The 14282-nt window shown below is 50.8% G+C and overlaps 10 non-coding genes and 1 pseudogene across 10 annotated transcripts; all 11 read right to left on the bottom strand.

The window, feature by feature from the left end:
* Positions 1-236: 236 nt before the first annotated feature.
* Positions 237-400, bottom strand: LOC146041697 (U1 spliceosomal RNA). Its single transcript, XR_014463557.1, has one exon. It is a non-coding gene; the product is annotated as a U1 spliceosomal RNA (small nuclear RNA).
* Positions 401-926: 526 nt separating this feature from the next.
* LOC146041665 (U1 spliceosomal RNA) lies at positions 927-1090 on the bottom strand. The gene has a single exon (XR_014463527.1). It is a non-coding gene; the product is annotated as a U1 spliceosomal RNA (small nuclear RNA).
* Positions 1091-1624: 534 nt separating this feature from the next.
* LOC146041690 (U1 spliceosomal RNA) lies at positions 1625-1788 on the bottom strand. Its single transcript, XR_014463553.1, has one exon. It is a non-coding gene; the product is annotated as a U1 spliceosomal RNA (small nuclear RNA).
* Positions 1789-2330: 542 nt separating this feature from the next.
* LOC146041683 (U1 spliceosomal RNA) lies at positions 2331-2494 on the bottom strand. The gene has a single exon (XR_014463545.1). It is a non-coding gene; the product is annotated as a U1 spliceosomal RNA (small nuclear RNA).
* Positions 2495-3005: 511 nt separating this feature from the next.
* On the bottom strand, positions 3006-3160 carry LOC146044997 (U1 spliceosomal RNA; annotated as a pseudogene).
* A 542-nt stretch (positions 3161-3702) lies between these two features.
* On the bottom strand, positions 3703-3866 carry LOC146044767 (U1 spliceosomal RNA). The gene has a single exon (XR_014465209.1). It is a non-coding gene; the product is annotated as a U1 spliceosomal RNA (small nuclear RNA).
* A 542-nt stretch (positions 3867-4408) lies between these two features.
* On the bottom strand, positions 4409-4572 carry LOC146044921 (U1 spliceosomal RNA). Its single transcript, XR_014465348.1, has one exon. It is a non-coding gene; the product is annotated as a U1 spliceosomal RNA (small nuclear RNA).
* A 3960-nt stretch (positions 4573-8532) lies between these two features.
* LOC146044635 (U1 spliceosomal RNA) lies at positions 8533-8696 on the bottom strand. The gene has a single exon (XR_014465077.1). It is a non-coding gene; the product is annotated as a U1 spliceosomal RNA (small nuclear RNA).
* A 617-nt stretch (positions 8697-9313) lies between these two features.
* Positions 9314-9477, bottom strand: LOC146044008 (U1 spliceosomal RNA). The gene has a single exon (XR_014464811.1). It is a non-coding gene; the product is annotated as a U1 spliceosomal RNA (small nuclear RNA).
* A 526-nt stretch (positions 9478-10003) lies between these two features.
* On the bottom strand, positions 10004-10168 carry LOC146044866 (U1 spliceosomal RNA). Its single transcript, XR_014465308.1, has one exon. It is a non-coding gene; the product is annotated as a U1 spliceosomal RNA (small nuclear RNA).
* A 542-nt stretch (positions 10169-10710) lies between these two features.
* LOC146044978 (U1 spliceosomal RNA) lies at positions 10711-10869 on the bottom strand. The gene has a single exon (XR_014465360.1). It is a non-coding gene; the product is annotated as a U1 spliceosomal RNA (small nuclear RNA).
* Between the last annotated feature and the right edge of the window lie 3413 nt (positions 10870-14282).

The following is a 14282-nucleotide window of genomic DNA, read 5'->3' as shown; positions in this document are numbered from 1 at the left end:
CGACCTCTACTGGTTGTATATGCAAAGCACACTACAAGGCACAAGCAAAGTAAAAACAAGGAAGCATATGCAGCCAGCACACAGCAGTAGAGATCAGAGCAGAACACAGAGTGTAAGCTAATGGCGCAGCTTAAGGGGCGCGTGGGCAGGGCTAAGAGTGATGAAAGGATGGAAGGAAGGAAAGCAAGCCTAATGGAGGTACTAGGTACAAAGGGCTGACTTTTACCAGAGCTGATCAGGGGAAAGCGCGAACGCAGTCCCCCACTACCACAAATTATGCAGTCGAGTTTCCCGCATTTGGGGAAATCGCAGGGGTCAACACACCCGGAGTGCAATGGATGAGCCTCGCCCTGGGAGAACCACCTTCGTGATCATGGTATCTCCCCTGCCAGGTAAGTATGAGTTGGACTAGGGCTCAGGAGGGCCGCAGCTCGGGCACACCCCCTTTGGCTGAAGGAGATTTACCTGAGGCAGCACAAGCGACTCCCACCTGGGGACAAAATACCGCAGGGAGGCCACATATATTAACATTGAGGTGGTAAAGTGCCTATTCCTGACGCATCCTTCCAAACTATACCCACAACTAGTGCAAATCATTCTCAGAGCACACGGATTTGCATATTGTGTTGTCATTCAAGCAGTCGGCATGCAACAGCTAAAGGCCTCCTTGGCAACGCAAGTGAGTGTGGGTCCTGCAGCGACCTCTACTGGTTGTATATGCAAAGCACACTACAAGGCACAAGCAAAGTAAAAACAAGGAAGCATATGCAGCCAGCACACAGCAGTAGAGATCAGAGCAGAACACAGAGTGTAAGCTAATGGCGCAGCTTAAGGGGCGCATGGGCAGGGCTAAGAGTGATGAAAGGATGGAAAGCAAGCCTAATGGAGGTACTAGGTACAAAGGGCTGACCTTTACCAGAGCTGATCAGGGGAAAGCGCGAACGCAGTCCCCCACTACCACAAATTATGCAGTCGAGTTTCCCGCATTTGGGGAAATCGCAGGGGTCAACACACCCGGAGTGCAATGGATGAGCCTCGCCCTGGGAGAACCACCTTCATGATCATGGTATCTCCCCTGCCAGGTAAGTATGAGTTGGACTAGGGCTCAGGAGGGCCGCAGCTCGGGCACACCCCCTTTGGCTGAAGGAGATTTACCTGAGGCAGCACAAGCGACTCCCACCTGGGGACAAAATACCGCAGGGAGGCCACATCTATTAACATTGAGGTGGTAAAGTGCCTATTCCTGACGCATCCCCCCAAACTATACCCACAACTAGTGCAAATCATTCCCAGAGCACACGGATTTGCATATTGTGTTGTCATTCAAGCAGTCGGCATGCAACAGCTGGAGGCCTCCTTGGCAACGCAAGTGAGTGTGGGTCCTGCAGCGACCTCTACTGGTTGTATATGCAAAGCACACTACAAGGCACAAGCAAAGTAAAAACAAGGAAGCATATGCAGCCAGCACACAGCAGTAGAGATCAGAGCAGAACACAGAGTGTAAGCTAATGGCGCAGCTTAAGGGGCGCGTGGGCAGGGCTAAGAGTGATGAAAGGATGGAAGGAAGGAAAGCAAGCCTAATGGAGGTACTAGGTACAAAGGGCTGACTTTTACCAGAGCTGATCAGGGGAAAGCGCGAACGCAGTCCCCCACTACCACAAATTATGCAGTCGAGTTTCCCGCATTTGGGGAAATCGCAGGGGTCAACACACCCGGAGTGCAATGGATGAGCCTCGCCCTGGGAGAACCACCTTCGTGATCATGGTATCTCCCCTGCCAGGTAAGTATGAGTTGGACTAGGGCTCAGGAGGGCCGCAGCTCGGGCACACCCCCTTTGGCTGAAGGAGATTTACCTGAGGCAGCACAAGCGACTCCCAGCTGGGGACAAAATACCGCAGGGAGGCCACATCTATTAACATTGAGGTGGTAAAGTGGAAAAGTGCCTATTCCTGACGCATCCCCCCAAACTATACCCACAACTAGTGCAAATCATTCCCAGAGCACACGGATTTGCATATTGTGTTGTCATTCAAGCAGTCGGCATGCAACAGCTGGAGGCCTCCTTGGCAACGCAAGTGAGTGTGGGTCCTGCAGCGACCTCTACTGGTTGTATATGCAAAGCACACTACAAGGCACAAGCAAAGTAAAAACAAGGAAGCATATGCAGCCAGCACACAGCAGTAGAGATCAGAGCAGAACACAGAGTGTAAGCTAATGGCGCAGCTTAAGGGGCGCGTGGGCAGGGCTAAGAGTGATGAAAGGATGGAAGGAAGGAAAGCAAGCCTAATGGAGGTACTAGGTACAAAGGGCTGACTTTTACCAGAGCTGATCAGGGGAAAGCGCGAACGCAGTCCCCCACTACCACAAATTATGCAGTCGAGTTTCCCGCATTTGGGGAAATCGCAGGGGTCAACACACCCGGAGTGCAATGGATGAGCCTCGCCCTGGGAGAACCACCTTCGTGATCATGGTATCTCCCCTGCCAGGTAAGTATGAGTTGGACTAGGGCTCAGGAGGGCCGCAGCTCGGGCACACCCCCTTTGGCTGAAGGAGATTTACCTGAGGCAGCACAAGCGACTCCCAGCTGGGGACAAAATACCGCAGGGAGGCCACATCTATTAACATTGAGGTGGTAAAGTGGAAAAGTGCCTATTCCTGACGCATCCCCCCAAACTATACCCACAACTAGTGCAAATCATTCCCAGAGCACACGGATTTGCATATTGTGTTGTCATTCAAGCAGTCGGCATGCAACAGCTGGAGGCCTCCTTGGCAACGCAAGTGAGTGTGGGTCCTGCAGCGACCTCTACTGGTTGTATATGCAAAGCACACTACAAGGCACAAGCAAAGTAAAAACAAGGAAGCATATGCAGCCAGCACACAGCAGTAGAGATCAGAGCAGAACACAGAGTGTAAGCTAATGGCGCAGCTTAAGGGGCGCGTGGGCAGGGCTAAGAGTGATGAAAGGATGGAAGGAAGGAAAGCAAGCCTAATGGAGGTACTAGGTACAAAGGGCTGACTTTTACCAGAGCTGATCAGCGGAAAGCGCGAACGCATTTGGGGAAATCGCAGGGGTCAACACACCCGGAGTGCAATGGATGAGCCTCACCCTGGGAGAACCACCTTCGTGATCATGGTATCTCCCCTGCCAGGTAAGTATGAGTTGGACTAGGGCTCAGGAGGGCCGCAGCTCGGGCACACCCCCTTTGGCTGAAGGAGATTTACCTGAGGCAGCACAAGCAACTCCCACCTGGGGACAAAATACCGCAGGGAGGCCACATCTATTAACATTGAGGTGGTAAAGTGGAAAAGTGCCTATTCCTGACGCATCCCCCCAAACTATACCCACAACTAGTGCAAATCATTCCCAGAGCACACGGATTTGCATATTGTGTTGTCATTCAAGCAGTCGGCATGCAACAGCTGGAGGCCTCCTTGGCAACGCAAGTGAGTGTGGGTCCTGCAGCGACCTCTACTAGTTGTATATGCAAAGCACACTACAAGGCACAAGCAAAGTAAAAACAAGGAAGCATATGCAGCCAGCACACAGCAGTAGAGATCAGAGCAGAACACAGAGTGTAAGCTAATGGCGCAGCTTAAGGGGCGCGTGGGCAGGGCTAAGAGTGATGAAAGGATGGAAGCAAGGAAAGCAAGCCTAATGGAGGTACTAGGTACAAAGGGCTGACTTTTACCAGAGCTGATCAGGGAAAAGCCCGAACGCAGTCCCCCACTACCACAAATTATGCAGTCGAGTTTCCCGCATTTGGGGAAATCGCAGGGATCAACACACCCGGAGTGCAATGGATGAGCCTCGCCCTGGGAGAACCACCTTCGTGATCATGGTATCTCCCCTGCCAGGTAAGTATGAGTTGGACTAGGGCTCAGGAGGGCCGCAGCTCGGGCACACCCCCTTTGGCTGAAAGAGATTTACCTGAGGCAGCACAAGCGACTCCCACCTGGGGACAAATTACCGCAGGGAGGCCACATCTATTAACATTGAGGTGGTAAAGTGGAAAAGTGCCTATTCCTGACGCATCCCCCCAAACTATACCCACAACTAGTGCAAATCATTCCCAGAGCACACGGATTTGCATATTGTGTTGTCATTCAAGCAGTCGGCATGCAACAGCTGGAGGCCTCCTTGGCAACGCAAGTGAGTTTGGGTCCTGCAGCGACCTCTACTGGTTGTATATGCAAAGCACACTACAAGGCACAAGCAAAGTAAAAACAAGGAAGCATATGCAGCCAGCACACAGCAGTAGAGATCAGAGCAGAACACAGAGTGTAAGCTAATGGCGCAGCTTAAGGGGCGAGTGGGCAGGGCTAACAGTGATGAAAGGATGGAAGGAAGGAAAGCAAGCCTAATGGAGGTACTAGGTACAAAGGGCTGACTTTTACCAGAGCTGATCAGGGAAAAGCCCGAACGCAGTCCCCCACTACCACAAATTATGCAGTCGAGTTTCCCGCATTTGGGGAAATCGCAGGGGTCAACACACCTGGAGTGCAATGGATGAGCCTCGCCCTGGGAGAACCACCTTCATGATCATGGTATCTCCCCTGCCAGGTAAGTATGAGTTGGACTAGGGCTCAGGAGGGCCGCAGCTCGGGCACACCCCCTTTGGCTGAAGGAGATTTACCTGAGGCAGCACAAGCAACTCCCACCTGGGGACAAAATACCGCAGGGAGGCCACATCTATTAACATTGAGGTGGTAAAGTGGAAAAGTGCCTATTCCTGACGCATCCCCCCAAACTATACCCACAACTAGTGCAAATCATTCCCAGAGCACACGGATTTGCATATTGTGTTGTCATTCAAGCAGTCGGCATGCAACAGCTGGAGGCCTCCTTGGCAACGCAAGTGAGTGTGGGTCCTGCAGCGACCTCTACTGGTTGTATATGCAAAGCACACTACAAGGCACAAGCAAAGTAAAAACAAGGAAGCATATGCAGCCAGCACACAGCAGTAGAGATCAGAGCAGAACACAGAGTGTAAGCTAATGGCGCAGCTTAAGGGGCGCGTGGGCAGGGCTAAGAGTGATGAAAGGATGGAAGGAAGGAAGGAAGGAAGGAAGGATGGAAGGAAGGAAGGAAGGAAGGAAGGAAGGAAGGAAGGAAGGAAGGAAGGAAGGAAGGAAGGAAGGAAGGAAGGAAGGCAAGCCTAATGGAGGTACTAGGTACAAAGTAGAGATGGGTCGTTCGTGAACGATCCAGTTCTTTTGAACGGCTCCCTTCAAAGAACGAGGGAGCCGCCGATCCCAAAATGGTGATCCGGATCAGTTACGTTTTGAATTGCATACAATACAATGCATTGCTTGAGCTCAGCACTGCCCCCTTTGGCAGCTGAGATATTTTCTTCTAATTGGAGACTGTGAGTGAATAGAAAAACAAGCCTGCTTGTGCTGCTGCTGCTGCTGCTGCTGCTGCTGCTGCTGCTGCTGCTGCTGCTGCTGCTGCTGTGTCATGTGCAGATCTAGATTCTTCTTGAAGCCCTGAAGGAGGTCCACAGCAGACTCAGCAGAGGCATTGCAAGATTGCTTCACCATCTTCTACTAGTACAGTATCACAGAAAGTTGTGTAGAAGTATGAACACACATTCTCACAGACACACAGACTTTAGTTAGGAAGTGCACATGTTTTTTTTTTTTTTTTTACTAGATCTGTGTTTGCTGGGCTGTGTAGTACTTTTAACTTTAATTTGGAGGGGAAGGGGGCCTTCTTTTAACTTTCATTTGGGGGGGGCTTGGCAATGAGCAAATTTAGTCCCGCTTGGCAATGAACACATTTAATCCCCCTTGGCAATAAGCAAATTTAGTCTCCCTTGGCATTGAGCAAAATTAATACCCCTTTTACACCGCCGCAAAACCCCGGGTCTTCAGCGGGTCAGACCCCGGTCAGCGGCAGTGTAAATGGGACACGTCGTGTCCCTTTACACTGGACTTCTACCCAGGTCCTGGGAACTGGATTGTTCGTCAGACAAGCGTTGGTCAGACAGTCACTAGGTCGACATGCAGAAAGGTTGACATGGGAAGAGGTCGACATGGAACAAGGTCGACGTGGTTTTAGGTCGACATGGACGTTAGGGTGACATGAGGAAGGTCGAAAGGTCATAAGGTCGACATGGGGTTTTCCCTGTTTTTTGACCCGAATGTCAACACAGTTGGAAGTGAAATCGGACCCTCGCATCGCTCGCAATGCTTCGGGCACAGTGGCTCACTTCGCTTGCCACACTATTATATTCTCCCACCACGCCCTAGTGGATGGTAGGGCATGAAATACCGCCTGTCAGCACATGTCGGCTCAACAAACAGTGAAAATCCCCATGTCGACCTTATGACCTGTCGACCTTCCTCATGTTGACCTATAACCATGTAGACCTTGTTCCATGTCGACGTAAAACCACGTCGACCTGTAACCACGTCGACTTTTTCAACAAACCCTGTATGTTACCTTGTCATTTGTTTTTTGTTTACTATGTACGGCGCTGCGGACACTTTTGCGGCGCCTTATAAATAAACGTACTATTACTACTAACCACGTCGACCTTGTTCCATGTCGACCTAAAACCACGTCGACCTAAAACCACGTCGACCTTTCAGCATGTCGACCTAGTGTTGTTGACCTAATGTCGACCTAGTTCAGTCGACCAAACAACCTTTTCCCCAGGTCCTGACCTGGGTAGAACATGACTATGACCTGGGTAGAGGGCAGTCGGTGTAAATGGGTACACTGGGTCATCCGACCCGGCTCCCATTTACATCAATGGGGGACCGCAGCATCCGCAGGTTGGACAGGGGGGCACAGACAGCCTGCGCTGCTGTCTGCTATATTCAGCAGACAGCAGCGGAGGAGGTGAATGGATGCCGGTGTGAGGCATCCATTCACCTCCAGGACGATGGCTGGAGGGGTGCACTGGGCTGGGGGCAGCCCAGCAGCTTACCTTGGTGCTGGGCTGTCCCCAACACGGCGATCAGTGGTCCCGGCGGGGATCACCGCGGGCCTGGCCCTTGGAGATGATGTCATTACATTTCTCTAAAATGTGCAATGTACAGAACACTTTAAGGAGCCGCATCCCGCTGTAAGCTCCTCTTCTCCTTCTGACACCCTCCGTGTACTCCCTGGCTAGCAGCTGTACATGTACCAGAGACATGGTATCTTCTACTCTAGTAAGCCAGTATCCCCTAAATGTATCATCGGGGAACCGCAGCAGGAATCTCCGATCCCTGCTGCGATCCCCCTTTCAGCGCAGCCGGCCGCATCCCCATAGGTTTCTATGGGGGATGCGAAGCTGCCCGATGTATCAACATCGGGCAGCCCGGCTTCGCACCCCTGGGCTACCGCCATTCTGAGATGGCGATAGCCCATTGTAGTCTATGCCTACACATCGCACTGCCCGGCTCGGATGAGAGGGGTCAGCGGGGGTCTGACCCCCCGGCTTCCAGGTTAGGGCTTCGCAGGGACGGGCTCATTTCGGAGCCCTGTCCCTGCGCCCTCAAAATTGATAAATTGCCCCAATATGATCAATACCCCAGAACACCACCTCACAAAGGATTATTCCCTGTATTTCTCATTGTACAAGTATATAGGTAGGCATGAGGGAAATGGTTGTATTTAATGGGTGAGTAGACACTTTTATTTTTATATCATAGGGACCCCCTCCTCCCTCCCGAAACTGGCAATGAAAAGGGGTCTTCAAGAGGGAGGCCTGATTTGTACAGTGAGCCACAGAATGTCAGACTCCACCTCCCCCTACTGCCGTATCCGGCAGCGTGTATGCCTGAAATGCTGAGGGCCTATTGGGGAGATATTCAAGGGGAGGGGCTACAGGCTAATTGTAGTAGTAGTACAGAGACCGGTAGCCCCACAGGAAGGGACCCTGAGATATATAAGGGGGCAAACCCAACGTATTCAATATTCAATTTTCTACTGTGTTTACCACGCAGGGCTATTCAATTATTAGTCAATTTTCCCTGTGTGTAAAATCATAGATTCTATGGGCTAATACTGTGGAGAACAATCTATGTTAAGTGCACCACCTAGGTCAGGGTTAGAGAACCTTTGGCCCCAGCTGTTGTTGGACTACACATCCCAGCATTCCCTGCAACAGTTTTATCATGGCCAAATAGCAAATTGTAGCAGGGCATGCTGGGATGTGTAGTCCAACAACAGCTGGATGGCCAAAGGTTCCCCATCTCTGACCTACGACTGCTCTGTTTCTGGACTTCCCTCTTAACGAATGATTGCTATTACCTGTTCTAAACAGGTAAATGGGTAAGAAAGGTGTTTCCACACAGGTAATAACAATCAAACATTAAGAGGGAAGTCCAGAAACAGAGCATTGTGTCCCTTCTGGAAAGGGTCATGTTGGGAGGTATGGTACACCAACTCAAACCATAAATAACTGTCTTTTTTACACAAACTGAGCCGCAGAGCCACCCAAAGGATCTAGATCTTTTCACTGACAGACCCGGGTCGACTCAGTGAGCCGTTTTGCCCATCTCTAGTACAAAGGGCTGACTTTTACCAGAGCTGATCAGGGAAAAGCGCAAACGCAGTCCCCCACTACCACAAATTATGCAGTTGAGTTTCCCGCATTTGGGGAAATCGCAGGGGTCAACACACCCGGAGTGCAATGGATGAGCCTCGCCCTGGGAAAACCACCTTCGTGATCATGGTATCTCCCCTGCCAGGTAAGTATGAGTTGGACTAGGGCTCAGGAGGGCCGCAGCTCGGGCACACCCCCTTTGGCTGAAGGAGATTTACCTGAGGCAGCACAAGCGACTCCCAGCTGGGGACAAAATACCGCAGGGAGGCCACATCTATTAACATTGAGGTGGTAAAGTGGAAAAGTGCCTATTCCTGACGCATCCCCCCAAACTATACCCACAACTAGTGAAAATCATTCCCAGAGCACACGGATTTGCATATTGTGTTGTCATTCAAGCAGTCGGCATGCAACAGCTGGAGGCCTCCTTGGCAACGCAAGTGAGTGTGGGTCCTGCAGCGACCTCTACTGGTTGTATATGCAAAGCACACTACAAGGCACAAGCAAAGTAAAAACAAGGAAGCATATGCAGCCAGCACACAGCAGTAGAGATCAGAACACAGAGTGTAAGCTAATGGCGCAGCTTAAGGGGCGCGTGGGCAAGGCTAAGAGTGATGAAAGGATGGAAGGATGGAAGGATGGATGGAAGGAAGGAAGGAAGGAAGGAAGGAAGGAAGGAAGGAAGGAAGGAAGGAAGGAAGGAAGGAAGGAAGGAAAGCAAGCCTAATGGAGGTACTAGGTACAAAGGGCTGACTTTTACCAGAGCTGATCAGGGGAAAGCGCAAACGCAGTCCCCCACTACCACAAATTATGCAGTTGAGTTTCCCGCATTTGGGGAAATCGCAGGGGTCAACACACCCGGAGTGCAATGGATGAGCCTCACCCTGGGAAAACCACCTTCGTGATCATGGTATCTCCCCTGCCAGGTAAGTATGAGTTGGACTAGGGCTCAGGAGGGCCGCAGCTCGGGCACACCCCCTTTGGCTGAAGGAGATTTACCTGAGGCAGCACAAGCGACTCCCAGCTGGGGACAAAATACCGCAGGGAGGCCACATCTATTAACATTGAGGTGGTAAAGTGGAAAAGTGCCTATTCCTGACGCATCCCCCCAAACTATACCCACAACTAGTGCAAATCATTCCCAGAGCACACGGATTTGCATATTGTGTTGTCATTCAAGCAGTCGGCATGCAACAGCTGGAGGCCTCCTTGGCAACGCAAGTGAGTGTGGGTCCTGCAGCGATCTCTACTGGTTGTATATGCAAAGCACACGCAAAGTAAAAACAAGGAAGCATATGCAGCCAGCACACAGCAGTAGAGATCAGAGCAGAACACAGAGTGTAAGCTAATGGCGCAGCTTAAGGGGCGCGTGGGCAGGGCTAAGAGTGATGAAAGGAAGGAAGGAAAGCAAGCCTAATGGAGGTACTAGGTACAAAGGGCTGACTTTTACCAGAGCTGATCAGGGGAAAGCGCATACACAGTCCCCCACTACCACAAATTATGCAGTCGAGTTTCCCCGCATTTGGGGAAATCACAGGGGTCAACACACCCGGAGTGCAATGGATGAGCCTCGCTCTGGGAGAACCACCTTCGTGATCATGGTATCTCCCCTGCCAGGTAAGTATGAGTTGGACTAGGGCTCAGGAGGGCCGCAGCTCAGGCACACCCCCTTTGGCTGAAGGAGATTTACCTGAGGCAGCACAAGCAACTCCCAGCTGGGGACAAAATACCGCAGGGAGGCCACATCTATTAACATTGAGGTGGTAAAGTGGAAAAGTGCCTATTCCTGACGCATCCCCCCAAACTATACCCACAACTAGTGCAAATCATTCCCAGAGCACACGGATTTGCATATTGTGTTGTCATTCAAGCAGTCGGCATGCAACAGCTGGAGGCCTCCTTGGCAACGCAAGTGAGTGTGGGTCCTGCAGCGACCTCTACTGGTTGTATATGCAAAGCACACTACAAGGCACAAGCAAAGTAAAAACAAGGAAGCATATGCAGCCAGCACACAGCAGTAGAGATCAGAGCAGAACACAGAGTGTAAGCTAATGGCGCAGCTTAAGGGGCGCGTGGGCAGGGCTAAGAGTGATGAAAGGATTGAAGGAAGGAAAGCAAGCCTAATGGAGGTACTAGGTACAAAGGGCTGACTTTTACCAGAGCTGATCAGGGGAAAGCGCGAACGCAGTCCCCCACTACCACAAATTATGCAGTCGAGTTTCCCGCATTTGGGGAAATCACAGGGGTCAACACACCCGGAGTGCAATGGATGAGCCTCGCCCTGGGAGAACCACCTTCGTGATCATCGTAGGAGCACTAAAATTATGACTGCTATGATGAGGGTTGGTGGTGCTGGGAAAGGGGAGCAGGGTCAGAGGTGGAACTAGTGGCGGTGCTAGGGGGCACCAGCCAAAATATTGCCTAGGGCATCATTTAGGCTAGGGCCGGCTCTGTTTGTAGCAATCTTTTAATCTGGGTGTTAAAGGACGCATTGTGTCTCCTGTTATATGCCAGCTGCGCTCTCCTGATTCTCATGCGTTGATAAATTGGCTGACATTGTAATCAGCAGCCATTTCTATGCTTGCTGAGCTTGAGGCCATGTTGGCAGTGGGGCAGTAGTGCCACTATCTGGATGATAGGTCGACAGTCAATAAGTCGTCACCATCGACGTTGAAAAAAATTAAGTAGGTCAACATTGACAATGGTCAACACATCAAAAAAGACAACATGAATTTTTTACGAGCAAAGCGAACCATGCAAGGGTACGCGCTACACAAATTAGGGGACCATGTCGATGGTGAAAACCTCATGCCGACCTAGACACTGTTGACCCTTTGATTCACACCCTTGTTAATGATATTATCATGCATATCGGGGTGTTTCTGGTTGACTCGCCAAGCAGAGAAAAAGTGCTGCTTAGTGAGCCATCTTACGCCACCAGCCGGGCGAGCCAATGCCCGCCCCACCGCAATCTGAGCATCCCCGCCGCTTTGCGAATGGATATTTGGCATAAACATTCATTCACAGGGTAGCCAACGGGGGTGAAATCATTCCAGGGTTGCCAACCATCGAATGATTTTTACCCCTTTTCGCAAATATAATTCAGTCTGACCTATATGTGCGCTGTTCGGTCCGAGAATGCATGGGGACACCCAGCGGTTTCCAGGTGCATCCAGCGTTTTCGCATGTACACCCAGGAAACGATGGGCGTCCAATGAAAACGGCTCCTGCCCGTCTCAATCTGCCCCCCCCCCTGTGCGAATGCCTCAGTGACTATGCAAGTCCTGCAACTCATCCGCACAGCAATCCATACGCAGAGCGCAAACATCGGTCCCCGGTGCGAATATGACTGGGACCGATCAGATTACAATGAGGGCCATTGTCTAGTGCAGTAGTTCCAAACAATTATTAGTCAGTCTTGACTCACCTATATTTGCACCTTCCAGTTCGAGAATGGGGCGAGCGGCTGTCTACCTGCGTTTGCATGAGGATGCCAAGCATTTTCCTGGGCGCACCCAGCATTTTCCTGGGTACTTCTAGGTCGAGGTCCCCATGCAAGTAACCCCTGCCCGCCTCGATCCAGCCCCCCCCCTGTGCGAATGCCTCGACCACTATGCAAGATGCCGAATGAGTCCACACAGCAGTCCAGCTGTGCGGTGCTCAGTAAGCTCTGCTATGTTCGCAGCTTATCGAGCCAACCTGAATCAAACTTGCCTGTCTGACCCTCTCCTTCAGGGAGAAAATGCTCTGTTCCTGGACTTCCCTGGTAATGTAGGATTGCCATCACCTGTGGTGAGCTAGTTAATTGATAAGAAAGGCGTTTCACCACAGGTGATGGCAATCATACATTACCTGAGAATCCCAGGAACAGAGCATTTTCTCCATGAAGGAGGGGGTCAGACAGGCAAGTATGACCTGAATCAGGCAGGGCCTGAATCAGGCAGGGCCGGATTTGTCTAGGGCGGCACCTAGTATGGGCGGCAGCTGGCAGGCATCTGCTGTCACTCTGTCAGTATGACACTCTTACTCTTTTACAGCGCGGCAGCTTGCCGCCGCTCCTCAGTGCAGGGAGGAGCTCTCTAGCCTCCCTGCATCCCCACAGCTATGCCAGTGTGTTCAGCTCAGCAGCGCTGCTGCTGTCCTTTGGCTGCCGCTGTACCAACCTGTTAGACTCTGGGTAGCAGCGCCGGCACTGCAGCCTGAAGATACAGAGACTCATCCCTCCCTCCTTCCGAGCAGTGCATACAGGCAGTATGCCTGCCCTCTGCCCTGCTCACACGCTGACAACCTGAAACTCCGGAGTCTGTCTCCCTGCACTCAGGACTCAGGTTAAGAGCAGTCCTATGGCCGGTTTAACACACTACGGCCCCTGCCGGACGGTGAAATCCCGCACGGCCAGGGAGCCGTGCCGCACACATTAGTTGTGAATGGACACTATTGTGTCCATTCACACGGGACGGCCACAGACCGGCCGCACGGCTGCAGCCGGATCCCACCACTGGAAGGGACGGCTGCCGGGCTGTGGCCATCCCCTCCATGATAAACTAGTGTGTGCGGCACGGCTCCCTGGCCGTGCGGGATTTCACCGTCCGGCAGGAGCCGGAGTGTGTGAAACCAGCCCTCCTCTCCTCTCTTCATGCTGTAGGAGCAGAATGTTTCTGGAGCACTTTTAACTGTTTGCATCCCGGCTATAACAGTAAGTGCTAATAAAGTGTCATGATAAAAGTGTGTACCTTCAAGTGTGTACACTGGGTGCTACATATGTTGTTAGTGAGTACTGGTGTTTTTTTTAATTATGCATATATATATATATATATATATATATATATATATATATAACAAAGAGAATGGAAGAGGGCGCTTCATGGTGCATTAAAAGTGATATTTTTTATTGGATCCACAAGGACAATGATCCACAGTAAAAGGCAATTGCTCGTACCAATTATAAAGACAGTGTGGGCTGGTTACCACATGGCATAGATATAAGCACAAATAGGCAGGGCTGCTCACACGTCCAATACCGGTAAGTTGAACTCCAGGAAACCGCGGCTTGACAGGCGCTGGGTTGCGCTGCTAAGGCGATGGAACTTGGAGACACCGGCGTCAGATGTAACAGACGGATGACGGGAGACAGCACACAGGTCGGGTAGAAGTCACAGGCCACGCCCTGGCGCGTTTCGTCACTGGGACTTCGTCAGAGGGCGTGGCTACTGTGACTGACAACCCGATATTTAACGTGATAGACAGCCAATGAACTGCTAACACTACAAATTAGAGCAAAGGCAGCAGCTGAGCTCCATAAAGGTACAAGCATACATAAAAACTTGGCTTTTAAAAATACTCCGCATATTCATACATCAGCGGTAGCAGCAAGACATATATATGTCAATCACATGTATACAATACATGGACCAACTAAAATACATTTTACATAAAAATCACGATACAATCAATGATAAAAATACAAAGTATAAAAAATACATGAAAAATGACAAAAAAGACAGCAGACAAAAAAAGCATATTTTTCTATTAGCAAGACATAGAATTCATCTAAAAATTGACAGAAAATGACAGGGATATGGCGCAAAATGCAAAAAAGTCGGCTCTGTTGAAGAAAAGAGAGACACATTAGAAAAATGAATAAAACTCAGTTTATGAAGGGGGTGATCTCGTACCCTTCATTTAACCCTACCGGGGTCAATGTATTGAGTTTTAAAATCCACTGCGTCTCTCTCCTAA

This window comes from Crinia signifera, chromosome 1, assembly GCF_055691185.1.
Source record: "Crinia signifera chromosome 1, ASM5569118v1, whole genome shotgun sequence".
Classification (NCBI taxonomy): domain Eukaryota; kingdom Metazoa; phylum Chordata; class Amphibia; order Anura; family Myobatrachidae; genus Crinia; species Crinia signifera.
The sequence above is the reverse complement of the archived record's forward strand: the minus strand, read 5'-3'. Positions and strand labels throughout refer to the sequence as shown.